The following is a 14,790-nucleotide window of genomic DNA, read 5'->3' on the forward strand; positions in this document are numbered from 1 at the left end:
TACAAGGCAGAAAGCATGAAGTCCGAGTAAAGGGATAACACAGTGTGGAGCTAGAGGAACACAACAGGTTTCCTAGTCTGAGTCACGACTGGTTATTCATGAGGATCAGTGTGAGGTCCACTATCATGTGCCACGTACATTATAAATAGAACTTTGGTATCAGAAACACAATTTCTAAATTTGCAGATTGCAACAAATTGGAAGGATGGTTAATATCACTGCAAAAAATTATTGTTAGATATAAATAAATTTATAATGACCAAATAAATGGCAAATGAAGTTCAACACAGACAATTGTAAATTTGTACATTTTGGTTGGAAAGTTAGGTCATTTATTACTTAGAATGTGTGAATTAAGTTGGAATAAAGGGGAAAAAAAGGGTCTAGAGTACAAATACATCAATTATTAAAATTGTGCTGGAGATTAGTATAACTGTTATTAAAGCGATTAAGAACTGGACTTTTTTTTAGAGGAACACAATTGAAAAGTAAACAGTCTTGGCTAAACATGTTTTGAATCTTGGTTGTAATACATTTAGAAAACTTTGTCCAGCTCTCTTACCATTCCCCCATCAGCAGGCAATCCTGTTCTTTGGCTATCTGTAGTGAGCATGTGCATGACTGTGGACACACAAAGAGATACCTATTCACTGAAGCAGACGCCATTCCCGAGTATAGTCAGCATTACCTTGGGTCGAACAAGCAGGCACTAATCCTCCTGCACAAATGAAAGACAGAAGTGTTCCACTGGATCACCTTTGTAAGGGGGGGGGGGCAGATTCTTTTTTAAAAAAACAGTCAGGGGCAGAGGCTGCAATCTTGCCTTAAACCTCAATGTTGTCTGTGCACTTACATTACACCAGGCAGGAGTATTTCATTTAGGGAGGGGAGGCAGGGGTGAAATGAAAAGTAACTTCCTGATCCAACGGCCAGCAAGAGGGCTGCCAGTTGCAGCATCCCATCATTCCTTTGGTATTTAGCCAAGCTAAGGGTTAAGAGTAAAATGGTGAAAACTGGAAGCTCAATAATGACCTTAATTCATTAGCATTGAAGCAACATGTGAGAAGGAGAAAAATATAGAGTTCAGATTTTGATTGGAACATGACTGTTATACAATATAGTTTTGATTGATCATCGGAATGCTGTAATGTTTTTATCCATGTTTTGGATGTGTCGAGTAATTGAATTTGATGGCGTTAATAGGTGGTTAGGTTTACAAAAGAAAATGAACAAATGTGAGCAAGTTACTGTAAGTTTGTTGAGTAACAAGGCAGTGTTGATTCTTGAGAGGTTCAACATATGGGCATGTTTTGCTTTAAGGTTCAAGAGGCCATTTGATGACTCTTTAATTCCAAAACTCGCAGAATCTGAGAAATCCAAAAACAAATTCACAATTTGATGACTGCCCTTTTAAATTTTCTTGTATTTATTAAGGAAAACATGAATACAAAAGGGATCATAGAGGATAGAGAACAGGGCCTTGTAATTGCCCAACAAAGATGTTGAGCATGTTACCCAGAAGCCTGACATGATGAACATCCAGCACAGGAGAAGGCTATTCAGCCCATTGTACCTATGCTGGTTCTTTGAAAATGATATTTAATTAGTGCCACCTCCTTGCCTCACAGCTCTGCAAATAAGTTGTTTTCAAATATGTTTAATTCCCTTCAGCAAGTTACCATTGAATCTGATTTAGACGGTACATTCCAGATCATAACAAATAACAATATTAGGAAAACACGTTCTCCTTGTCTCCCTCTCTTTCTGCTGCGAAATAATTATCTTCAATGATCTCAGCATGAGCTATTCCAATTCACAGACGGTAACAGGCTGGGAAAAAGGGTTGGAGGCATCCAAGGCATTTAGATTTTGTTGTGTAGGCCTGGTCTTTTGAAATCAATGCCATACACGATGTTCAGCTTCAGGTAGCTCATGTAAAGACTAAGTTATGATGAAGAAATTCAGTATCAAGAGCATTTAGAGTCATAGAATCACAGAGATATACAGCACAGAATCGGACCATTTAGTCCAAATCATCCATGTCGATCAGATATCTTAGTTAATCTAGTTCCATTTGTCAGCATTTGGCCTATATCCCTCTAAATTGCGTACAGTTCTGGTCACCGCATTATAAGAAGGATGTGGAAGCTTTGGAAAGGGTGCAGAGGAGATTTACTAGGATGTTGCCTGGTATGGAGGGAAGGTCTTACGAAGAAAGGCTGAGGGACTTGAGGCTGTTTTCGTTAGAGAGAAGAAGGTTGAGAGGTAACTTAATTGAAACATATAAAATAATCAGAGGGTTAGATAGGGTGGACAGGGAGAGCCTTTTTCCTAGGATGGTGGCGGTGAGCACGAGGGGGCATAGCTTTAAATTGAGGGGTGAAAAATATAGGACAGATGTCAGAGGTAGTTTCTTTACTCAGCGAATAGTAAGGGAATGGAACGCTTTGCCTGCAACGGTAGTAGATTCGCCAACTTTAAGTACATTTAAGTTGTCATTGGATAAGCATATGGACGTACATGGAATAGTGTAGGTTAGATGGGCTTGAGATCGGTATGACAGGTCGGCACAACATCGAGGGCCGAAGGGCCTGTACTGTGCTGTAATGTTCTATGTTCTATGTTCTATGTAAATCTTTCCTATTCACGTACCCATCTAGATGTCTTTTAAATGTTGTAATTGTACCAGCCTCCACCACTTCCTCTGGCAGCTCATTCCACACATGCACCACCCACTGTATGCATCAAGTTGCCCCTTAGGTCCCTTTTAAATCTTTCCCCTTTGACCTTAAACCTATGCCCTCTAGTTTTGGACTATGCTACCCTGAGGAAAAGACCTTGGCTATTCATCCTATCCATGCCTCTCATGATTTGATAAACTTCTGAAAGGTCACTTCTCAGCCTCTGATGCTCCAGGGAAAATAACCCCAGCCTATTCAGCCACTCCCTATAGCTCAAACCCTCTAACCCTGGCAACAACCTTGCAAATCTTTTCTGAACACTTTCAAATTTCACAACATCCTTACTGCAGCAGAGAGAGCAGAATTGAATGCAGTATCCCAAACATGGACTAACCAATCATCTGTTCAGTCGCCACAACTCCTATACTCAATGCACTGATTAATAGAGGCAAGCATATCGAACACCATCTTCGCTATCCTATCTACCTTCCACACCATTTTCAAAGAGCTATGAACCTGCACCCCAAGGTGTCTTTGTTCAGCAATTCTTCCCAGGACTTGATTTACCCCACCAAACTGCAGCACCTCATATATACCAATATTAAACCCAGCTGCCACTTTTCTGCCCATCGGCCCATTTGATCAAGGTCATGCTGTACTCTGAGTCAATTTTCTTTGTTGTCCAATACACCACGAATTTTGGTGCCATCTGCAAACTTCGTAATCATATCTTCTACATTCACAACCAAATAATTTATATAAAGTGACAAAAAAGCAGTGGGTCCAGCACCAATTCTTGCAGCACACCAGTGGCCACAGGCCTCCAGACTGAAAAACAACCCTCTTCTGTTTCCTACCTTCTAGCCAATTTTGCATTCAAATGGCTAGTTCTTCCAGTTTTCTATGAGCTCTAACCTTGCTCACCATGCAACCATGTTCTTCAGTAGTTTTTTTCCGATCTTACATTCTGCCAGTTATGCTTCCATACCTTATAGGAAACTGGTCCAATTTTTTTCCATGTACTGCTGTGAGTTTTCTTTTACTCATGCATCAGATGTGAGGGAACTAGAGGGGGTGGGAAGGAGATTCACCAGGATGTTTTGTGGGTGCAGCATTCTAGCTATGCAGAAAGGCTGGATAAATTTGGGCTGTTTTCTGTTGAGCAGAGATTGTTGGAGAGTGGTTGGGGTGGAACCAATTCAGGTGTATAAGAACATGAGGAAGTAGTGACTGTAACAAGGTTAGCCAGGTGGATCTATAGCCAGTGACTGTTAATCTGGACCAAACAGGGACCCCTTGCTGACCGATATAAACAGGAGTGCCAGAGGTTCTGTTCACTCTGAGGGCTGTCTCTGAGGGAGCTGGATCAGTGTCAAGGACTCTCCATGTGTAAATAAAGGGTGCCTTGGCGAAGGGATACTGGCCTCTGTGGGAGTTTTCTCAGGGGTCATGGGCAGGGTGGATAGAAAGCAGCTGTTCCCTTTACTTGGAGGGTCAATAATGAGGGGGTAAAATTTTAAAGTGAAAGACAGGGAGTTTAGAGTGGACTTGAGGATAAACCTTTACACTCTGTGCAGGGTGAGGGTCTGTGATATGCTGCCTAGAATGGTAGCTGATACAGGAAACTACACACCTTTGAAAAGTACTGGGACGAGCAGTTGAAGTGTCATAACATTCAGGGCAATGGGCCAAATGCAGGGAAGTGAGAGTCCTGTAGGTCTTAGTATATTTTTGTCAGTGCCAATTTGATGGGCTAAAGGGCCTCTTCTGTGCTGTATGTCTCTATGGTGATACAGGCATCACTGGCTTAGACAGTTGTTGTCCTGTTGGTAACTGGCCTCTCAATGGGACCGCCCAATTATCAGAGTTTTTTCAGGCTAGCAAGGCAAGCTGCTCCAGAATGGTTCTATGCCCACCTCTTTGTAACTTCATACCCTCACCTATGGTTTGAAGCTGGCTTTGACACAGGTTTAATGAATTCGGCCCCGAGTCAAGGTATTAAAACAGGCCTAACACTATGTGAAGGCGTGACTAACTGCAATGCTGGATGGCTCTTCAAAGGCCATCCAATCACTGTATTTCCCGTGAGGTAACATCTTACAACTCTTTTCGACATTTCATGTGAATGTTACCAAGCAGAATTTGACATTGAACCACTAGAAGGTGATACTAACACAGCTGAGTAAAATAAATAAAAGTAAAATTCAATCAAAATACTGTGGATAGAACATAGAACATAGAACATAGAACAGTACAGCACAGAACAGGCCCTTCAGCCCACAATGTTGTGCCGACCATTGATCCTCATGTATGCACCCTCAAATTTCTGTGACCATATACATGTCCAGCAGTCTCTTAAATGACCCCAATGACCTTGCTTCCACAACTGCTGCTGGCAACGCATTCCATGCTCTCACAACTCTCTGCATAAAGAACCTGCCTCTGACATCCCCTCTATACTTTCCTCCAACCAGCTTAAAACTATGACCCCTCGTGCTAGCCATTTCTGCCCTGGGAAATAGTCTCTGGCTATCAACTCTATCTATGCCTCTCATTATCTTGTATACCTCAATTAGGTCCCCTCTCCTCCTCCTTTTCTCCAATGAAAAGAGACCGAGCTCAGTCAACCTCTCTTCATAAGATAAGCCCTCCAGTCCAGGCAGCATCCTGGTAAACCTCCTCTGAACCCTCTCCAAAGCATCCACATCTTTCCTATAATAGGGCGCCCAGAACTGGACGCAGTATTCCAAGTGCGGTCTAACCAAAGTTTTATAGAGCTGCAACAAGATCTCACGACTCTTAAACTCAATCCCCCTGTTAATGAAAGCCAAAACACCATATGCTTTCTTAACAACACTGTCCACTTGGGTGGCCATTTTAAGGGATCTATGTATCTGCACACCAAGATCCCTCTGTTCTTCCACACTGCTAAGAATCCTATCCTTAATCCTGTACTCAGCTTTCAAATTCGACCTTCCAAAATGCATCACCTCGCATTTATCCAGGTTGAACTCCATCTGCCACCTCTCGGCCCATCTCTGCATCCTGTCAATGTCCCGCTGCAGCCTACAACAGCCCTCTACACTGTCAACAACACCTCCGACCTTTGTGTCGTCTGCAAACTTGCTGACCCATCCTTCAATTCCCTCGTCCAAGTCATTAATAAAAATTACAAACAGTAGAGGCCCAAGGACAGAGCCCTGTGGAACTCCACTCACCACTGACTTCCAGGCAGAATATTTTCCTTCTACTACCACTCGCTGTCTTCTGTTGGCCAGCCAATTCTGTATCCAAGCAGCTAAGTTCCCCTGTATCCCATTCCTCCTGACCTTCTGAATGAGCCTACCATGGGGAACCTTATCAAATGCCTTACTGAAGTCCATATACACCACATCCACAGCTCGACCCTCATCAACCTTTCTAGTCACATCCTCAAAAAACTCGATAAGGTTTGTAAGGCATGACCTATCCCTCACAAAGCCGTGTTGACTGTATTTGATCAAGCCATGCTCTTCCAGATGGTCATAAATCTTATCCCTCAGAATCCTTTCTAACACCTTGCAGACGACAGACGTGAGACTTACCGGTCTATAATTGCCGGGGATTTCCCTATTTCCTTTCTTGAAGAGAGGAATTACATTTGCCTCTCTCCAGTCCTCAGGTACGACTCCAGTGGAGAGCGAGGATGCAAAGATCTTCGCAAGTGGCGAAGCAATTGCATTTCTCGCTTCCCAAAGCAGCCGAGGACAAATCTGATCCGGGCCTGGCGACTTGTCAATCTTAATGTTTGACAAAATTTTCAGCACATCGGCTTCGTCTATCTCTATCCATTCCAGCATGCACACCTGCTCTTCAAAGGTTTCATTCACTACAAAGTTGGTTTCTTTCGTAAAGACAGAAGCAAAAAACTCATTTAGGGCTTCCCCTACCTCCTCAGGCTCCACACACAAGTTCCCTATGCTATCCCTGATCGGCCCTACTCTTTCTTTGACCATTCTCTTATTCCTCACGTAAGTGTAAAATGCCTTTGTGTTTTCCCGGATTCCTTCTGCCAAGCCTTTCTCGTGCCCCCTCCTGGCTCTCCTCAGACGATCCATCAGTAGTGGGTCCATTAATATCAGGCATGCGCAAGAATGGAGTAGAGCAGTATTCTGTACAGTTGTAGTGCTGGAAGAGGTTACAAAGATAAAGCATGACAAGGTGATACGAGTTATTTGAAAATGTTGCATTGCCAGATGGGGAGCCAGGTTAAGTCAATGGCCACTTGGGTGATGCAAAAAAGCACATTCCAGGATGATCCACCAAGATGCTTGCAAACTTGTCTGTCGCAATATCCCAGACTTTTGGCAAAGACAAGGGATTTCCTATGCACAAGATCTATTCTAGCGGAGAGCCAGCAACAGAGCCTCTGCCATCTGATGCAAAGACACCCAGCATAACCCACAGGGAAGGCACTTCCAGTCATTATACTGGTCAGCCGTAGAGTCAAGCTTGTCTCCATCTCCACTGGCTCTGCTCTTTTTGCAAGGCCAATATTTGTTGCCCATAGATGCTGGAAATCTGAAACAAACAGAGAAAATGCTGGAGCAACTAAACTCACTAGGTCTGGCAGCATCTGTGGAGCTAGAAACAGAGCTACTATTTCAAGTCAGAGATGACTCTTCTACACAGGAGAGTGAGGGTTGGACAAAAAAGTTACTTTTAAGGAGGATCCTAAAGAAACAGACAGAGGTAGTGAGATTAAGAGTTTGGGGAGACAATGTAGTTTATGGTCAAAACAACTTACGGCACGATCCATCAGTAGTGGGTCCATTAATATTAGGCATGCGCAAGAATGGAGTAGAGCAGTATTCTGTACAGTTGTAGTGCTGGAAGAGGTTACAAAGATAAAGCATGACAAGGTGATACGAGTTATTTGAAAATGTTGCATTGCCAGATGGGGAGCCAGGTTTAGTCAATGGACACTTGGGTGATGCAAAAAAGCACATTCCAGGATGATCCACCAAGATGCTTGCAAACTTGTCTGTCGCAATATCCCAGACTTCTGGCAAAGACAAGGGATTTCCTATGCACAAGATCTATTCTAGCGGAGAGCCAGCAACAGAGCCTCTGCCATCTGATGCAAGGACACCCAGCATAACCCACAGGGAAGGCACTTCCAGTCATTATACTGGTCAGCCGTAGAGTCAAGCTTGTCTCCATCTCCACTGGCTCTGCTCTTTTTGCAAGGCCAATATTTGTTGCCCATAGTTAATTACTGAGAAGGCAGTTAACAGCCAACATCAGTGGGCTGAAGGGCCTTTTTCTGTGCTGCAGACTGTTACAACTTGAATTACATTGGATTGAATCTGGAGTCACATGTTGGCCTGACCATGTAAAAATGGCACATTTCCTTCCATAATGGACATTAGTGAACCAGAGGGCTTAAAAAATAATTGACAGTGGTTACACAATTTTCTATCAGGCCAGCTATTCATTCAATTCAATTTTCACTAAGGCAGGATTCAAAGCCAGAACTATAGACCAGGGTTCTGGGAGACATTAGCGCTAAATCATTGCCTCCTCTCCTTTCAGCCATCAATGCTGACTTATTATGCTGTTATCCATTCTTTGTAAAATTATCCCAAGTTTGACCAATATGCTGACTGTGGAACAGCCCATCACTTCCACTCTCCATCTTTGGCTTCCTTTCCTTTTATTTCTTCTTGCAAACATCAGCCATCACTGCAGCTCCTCCTGGATTGGGATCAGCCCATGTGATGGTTGGAAATAAGATAACAAAGTGTGGAGCTGGATGAACACAGCGGGCCAAGCAGCATCTCAGGAGCACAAAAGCTGACGTTTCAGACCTAGACCCTTCATCAGATGAAGGGTCTAGGCCCGAAACATCAGCTTTTGTGCTCCTGAGATGCTGCTTGGCCTGCTGTGTTCATCCAACTCCACACTTTGTTATCTTGGATTTTCCAGCATCTGCAGTTCCCATTATCACTGATAGTTGGAAATAGTTGGATGACTTCCAGGTGGGTGGGCTGAAATGGGGTCACATAGTCCTCACAACATTAACGCATTGTGAAATCACCATGGCATTGCTTGTCTCTGGCATCAGGGTTCACAGCAATCAGCATTCCTTCTGAACAAAGCAATCTATGGACGTCGGAGCTTTTTAGATGTTCCTTGTTGAATGGTTTTAATGTGGCCAATAAAACATTATTGCAGTCCATGTACAGGAAACCCTTGCTTTGTTAGTTTGGGCTTTGCAAACATTTGTTCATAAATCTTCAAATGACAAAGAAGTCTGGAACTTACAAGACATTCAGCACTAGTCAGGAATTCAGGAAATGTACTTACTGCCACTCCTGTGATCCACAGAGGCTGAGCTGACACAATATTCAGATATAGCATTAACACAGACCGCCATGCTCCACCAAAGGGGCTAAATGAAGCGTCAATCGATTAATATTTTAATGTCAGTGGATGATTAACTGAGCCTCCACCTATGAGCAGCAGCAACTCTACGGGTCATTCAAGTGCTACTGTTTGATGTATGCCTACAATTAAATGTAAAAGATGTTTGGAAAAATGTGTGCACACTTTATCATGAGAGATTGAAAATAGGAATGGGACAGCAGTGACCGGGAGAGGGGTGTGTTGTTGTAAGGAGAAGGGGAGTGTGGTGGGATTGGTCATCATTAAAGTTTGATTGCCATTGAAAGGAAAGGCGAGAGCTTTGTCTCCAGTGTCAGAGCGATTGGTTATGAAGTAGCTGTAGAGTTTCGGTGGCGGTGTCAGGCCTGTCATTGTGCTGCAGCTCTGTCATTACATTTAAAAGTACTCTGTTGAGGAAATATGTTTCCAACCTGCATAGAAATGTGAAATTCTTGTGTGCTTTATATACTGAAGATCCTTCTTTTTAATTAGAAAAGGGCACTAAGATACACCATTTTCATAGAACTCCGAACATACATTTCTGCCACTACCTTTGATTCTATTGAGCCAGTACTGTTGTTATGGTAACAGATTAGGCTGTTACCCACCGTCAAGTTAGGCAGGCCATAATATCCAGGCAGGCCAAGAAAGAAAAGATATAATGGAAGCCTCCCAAGCTGAATATCCTGGGGGAAGGGAAAAAGAAAGAAAGTACAATGCAGGCCCTCCCAAACATTATTAGGTGCCTGGGATGAGACAGCACTAGTCTGAGCTATTTGAAGTCATGCTAACGAGAAACCATCTTTCTCTCTCAACTGTTTTAATGAAGAAAGAGATGATGGGATCATCTCCAATCAGTTTGACACTAAACAATAAATTATATCATTTATTTACAACAATTAAGGAATAGTTAGCTAAGGGGTTGACTAGAGGCACATGATGCTGTGGTGCTGCTTTGTACAACTCCACAATTCTTTCTTTAACAATTGTGCAACAGCACGTGTTCTGTCTGTGTCTTCTGCATCTGGTATAAACAATCAGACATTATTAAAGAGTTCAGTCTTTTGGAAGAGAATTTTAATCATGTTCTCATTACTGAACATGATGAAGTCTCACCATGTGTGAGGTCCCATAGTCTCTGACAGGATGTTTACAATGTAGCCATTCAAAAAAAACCATTGGCTTAATGTTTATCATCCTGTGTCATTTTTGGTTTGCAGCTTTTATTTTCATCTTTGCTGCACAGATATGCCTGATCTGATATTGCAAAAGAGAATTGTTCCTGGCCTTTGGGAAACACCTTTAATGAAGGAAGCAGACTGCAGACTTACAGCTGAGATGATCTCTTTTTTTCCCATTGCTAAGAACTTCAAATCAATCATTTAATCCCACTGCGTATCATTTACAGTATAGAGAACAATCTCTCAAACTGTTCCATTTCCTTTTAAGTAATATGTTTTTATGAGTGATTCACTGGCTTGTGAAAATCAGAACTGTGTTCAAAAGAACATTGCTTCTTTCTTTTGTACTAAGCTCTCTAAAATGTCTTAAAGTGTTTCACATACAATGAATCACATTGAAAAGCGACCACTGTTGGCGGTCATGGAAGCCATTTTGTGCACATCAATGAAAACATAAAATGAAGGCCTGGTTTCTTTATTTTTGCCAGTGTGGCTGAGGGAGGTTGGCCAGTGAGTTCTCCACTTCTCTTCAGATAGTGCCTGGGATCTTTCATGTCAACCTGAGAAAGCAGACATAGTTCATGGTCAACTGAATATGAGCAAATTATTGCAGGTGCTGGAGTCTGTACTGAAAACAAAAATGCCGGACGGAGAGCACAGCAGGTCAGGAAGCATCCATGGAGAGAAAGCAAGCTAATACTTCAAGTCTAGCTGACTCTTCATCAAACCTCTGATGAAGAGTCATCTAAATTTGAAACATTAGCTTGCTTTCTCTTCATGAATGCTGCCTGGCCCGCTGCGCTCTCCAGCATTTTTGTTTTCAGTACAGACTCCAGCACCTGCAATAATTTGCTCATATTCAGTTGACCATGAACTATGTCTGCTTTCTCAGGTTGACATGAAAGATCCCAGGCATGCTCAACTGATGCGGCTGTGTAAAATAATTGGCTCATCATTCTCGGTTTGATGATAAGCAACAAAGTCAATGGGATGCACGTTGAAGACCCCGCACCCTTCCCCCGCACCACCTGAAACCTACTTTTATACCAACATCAAAGGTTGTTTCCCCTCTTGGAATAGTCTAGGACCAGAGGATGGAATCTCAGAGCAGGGAGTCACCCAGTTAAAATGAGATTAGGAGGAATTTTTACTCTCAGACTGTACTGAATATGTGCAAATTTTATAGGAGAGGGTTGTCAAGATTGGGTTGCTAAGTATATTCAAGGCTGAGATAGACTGATTTTTAATCACTGAAGGAATCTGTTTTGAATACAGGAGCAATTGCAGTAATACAGGGCCTTGGCAAGGCCACCCCTAGAGTATTGTGTGCAGTTTGGTCTGCTTTTCTGAGGAAGGATGCTCTTGGTCTCGATGGAGTGCAGCGAAGGTTTACCAGGCTGATTTCGGGGATGGCGGGTCTGACGTATGAGGAGAAACTGACTAGATCAGGATTGTTTTCTTTGGAGTTCAGATGAATGAGGGGGGGATCTTTAGAGACTTATAAAATTCTAACAGGACTGGACAGGGTTGGTGCAGGAAGGATGTTCCCAATAGTAGGTATGTCCAGAACTGGGAGCCACAGTCTGAGGATTCGTGGTAGACGATTTAACACAGAGATGAGGAGACATTTCTTCACCCAAAGAGTGGTGAGGCTGCGGAATTCATTCCTACAGGAAGCAGTAGAAGTCAAAACATTGAGTGTATTCAATAGGCAACTAGATATAGCACTGGGGCAAATGGGATCAAAGGTTATGGGGAAAGCAGGATTAAGCTATCGATTTGGATGATCAGCCATGATTCTTAAGAATGGCGGAGCAGACTTGAAGGGCTGAATGGCCTCCTCCTGCTCCTATCTTCAATGTTTTTATGTTTCTAAGTTCTGGCAGACTGGAGCTAAGAATTATTAGGTCAGCCATGAACTTATTGAATGGTGATGAAGGCTTAATGGGCAGAATGACCTACTGCTGCTCCTACATTTTATGGTCAAGTTTATGTTTGATTTGCTCTTGGGAGTTGCCGTAAGTGGTGCCAGCTATCGTTCAGTTAGAAGCACACTCATCTCTGAGGCAGAATGTTATAAGTTCAAGTTCTTGTTCCGGAGATGACTGCAATTCACAATTTGGCCTGACACCTCAGTACAGTACTGAGGGAGTGCTGTATGATCAGGGGGCTATCTTTTAAGCAGGATGTTAAACAGACACCCCATCTAGTCTCTCATGATGACATAAAAGGCATGATTCGAAAAAAGTGGAGAAATTCCTGGAGTCCTGGTCAATATTTAGTCCCCAGCCGACACCTGAAAAGAAGATGAGAGAAAAGTCATTACTGGAATTCTGTTTGTGGGAGTTTGCTGTGCATTTATTGGTTGCTACTTTTTCCCATTGTAGCAGCACCCATACTTCAAAATGTAGCTTGAGGTGAGCTGAGGTCAGGAACGATGCTGTGTAAGTGCAAGCCTTTCAGGGAGTGCGTTCCAGGCCATAACATTCTGGGACATGAAAAAATAAATTCTCTTCAGTGAAGATAGTGACCTTAGCACTGAGCTGGAACACAGCAGCGAGTCTGTTTACGGAATTAATACTTACCTTTTCTGAAGGAACTTTTTACACTTTGGACTTTAAGGTAGGGAAACAGAAGCTGCAACAAATTCATGGATTCAAATCATTAGGGTGGGGAACCTTGGAAATAACTCAATGTCTCCAAATTCAACCTGTCAGGATAAAAGGGATCAGTGAAAGGGGATTAAAAGCAAACAAAACTCTGGCACTCACTTTGATGCATTCGGCTGATAATAGGATATTGAACTGATCAAATAAGTGAAAGAATTGAAGTACTGTGCCAGAATTACTGTAACAACCCTGATGTGAGATTAAGCATCTGGCCAATTGCTGACCTTAGCCATCTGCGCGCAACCCTGGTTTACTCATTATCCACCCTCATTAAAAACAGTCTGAACCTCACCCCTGGCCATCTGGCCAATTACCCAGAAGTTTTGTTCCAAATTCTTAGCTGTCATCTTCCAAAGGGCTTAATGGTCATTTCCAGGATACTTCAAAAGGCAGAGGAGAATTGCCACTTCTAAGAATATCCAAAGTGAAATTGGAATGATTGCTCGTTGATCCTTGACCCTTCAAGGTTTTTTGGACTTACACTGTGGTGAGGTGAGTGCCAATGAGAGCAATGCAGTGGATCTACAGATAACAGACAGCTGCCAGCAAATAAATAGCCAACCCTGGCCAGCACAGGAGCCAGGCAACATGCAACATGCTGAACGCAACATGATCTTATTTTTAGGCCTCACTGTGATCAGTCAACATGGAACAGAGCACTTAGCAATTTCACACCTACTTTCACTCAGGAGAGACAGAGAGAACGTGCAAGAAGGCAAGAACAATCTGACAGGACGGACTGCAAAGCAGGCAAAAGGCTGTGGGCTTCTGCTGCAGTTTCCAACATTCATTTTGACCAGATATCATTGGTGAAGGTGGGCGTTTGAAATCTGCTTATTTTTTGCTGTGTGTTACCTGAGTCACTGTGCTGTGTAACGCAATGGGGAAAAGGTTTTAGCTGATAAGCATTTAATGACTGTAAATCTGGAAGGGGCTATTTTACATCTTGGGTTCTGTACTGAGCTGGTGAAATCATTAAGGTGTGATTGCTTTGCACATATCACAGCCAAAGAGTTTCACCGTTCTGTTCTAAAGGTGCAAATGAGGTTCAGTCAGACATCTACCAGTGTCCCTTCTTCACAGGTAGGCTTTTTTAAAAATTCATTCATGGGCTGTGGGCATTGCTGACCTAGCAGCATTCATTGCTCATCCCTAATTGCCCAGAGGGCACTTAAGAGTCAACTACATTGCTGTGGGCCTGGAGTCATATGTTGGCCAGACCAGGCAAGGATGGCAGTTTCCTTCCCTAAAGGGAATTAGTGAACCAGGTGGGTTTTTCCAACAATCTACAATGGATTCATAGTCATCATTAAATTCAAAATTCCAGATATTTATTGAATTCAAATTCCACCATCTGCCATGGTGGGATTCAAAGCCGGGTCCCTAGAACATTGCCAGGGTCTCTGGGTTAACAGTCCAGCGATAATACCACTAGACCATTGCCCTCCCCCTGTATGAGCAGGTTATTTAGTTACAGGTGCCATTACACAGCACAGACTGAACCTGCTTGCACACAGTTCCAGGAGGAAGGTTTTGTAAAATGGGCAATATTAGAAATCCAGGAATCTTTCTCTTTTTCCACCCAATGAGCCCAATTGTTGTCTTTCTTGATGTCACATTAACCGGGATAAATCCACACTCCAAATCTACTCACTCCATCAAAAGTGATTTACACTTGAAGAAGAAGTTTATTTCTCAAGAACAGTTCAATCTTCATTCATTAGAGTCTTATTGAAATGCTCAGGATTCTAAGGGAGTTTGACAGTGTAGTTGTTAAGAAAATGTTTCCACTCGTGGGGGGCGTCATGAGCAAGGGGGACAGAGTTACAGACT

Source organism: Stegostoma tigrinum, chromosome 1, assembly GCF_030684315.1.
Source record: "Stegostoma tigrinum isolate sSteTig4 chromosome 1, sSteTig4.hap1, whole genome shotgun sequence".
In the NCBI taxonomy this organism is placed as follows: Eukaryota; Metazoa; Chordata; class Chondrichthyes; order Orectolobiformes; family Stegostomatidae; genus Stegostoma; species Stegostoma tigrinum.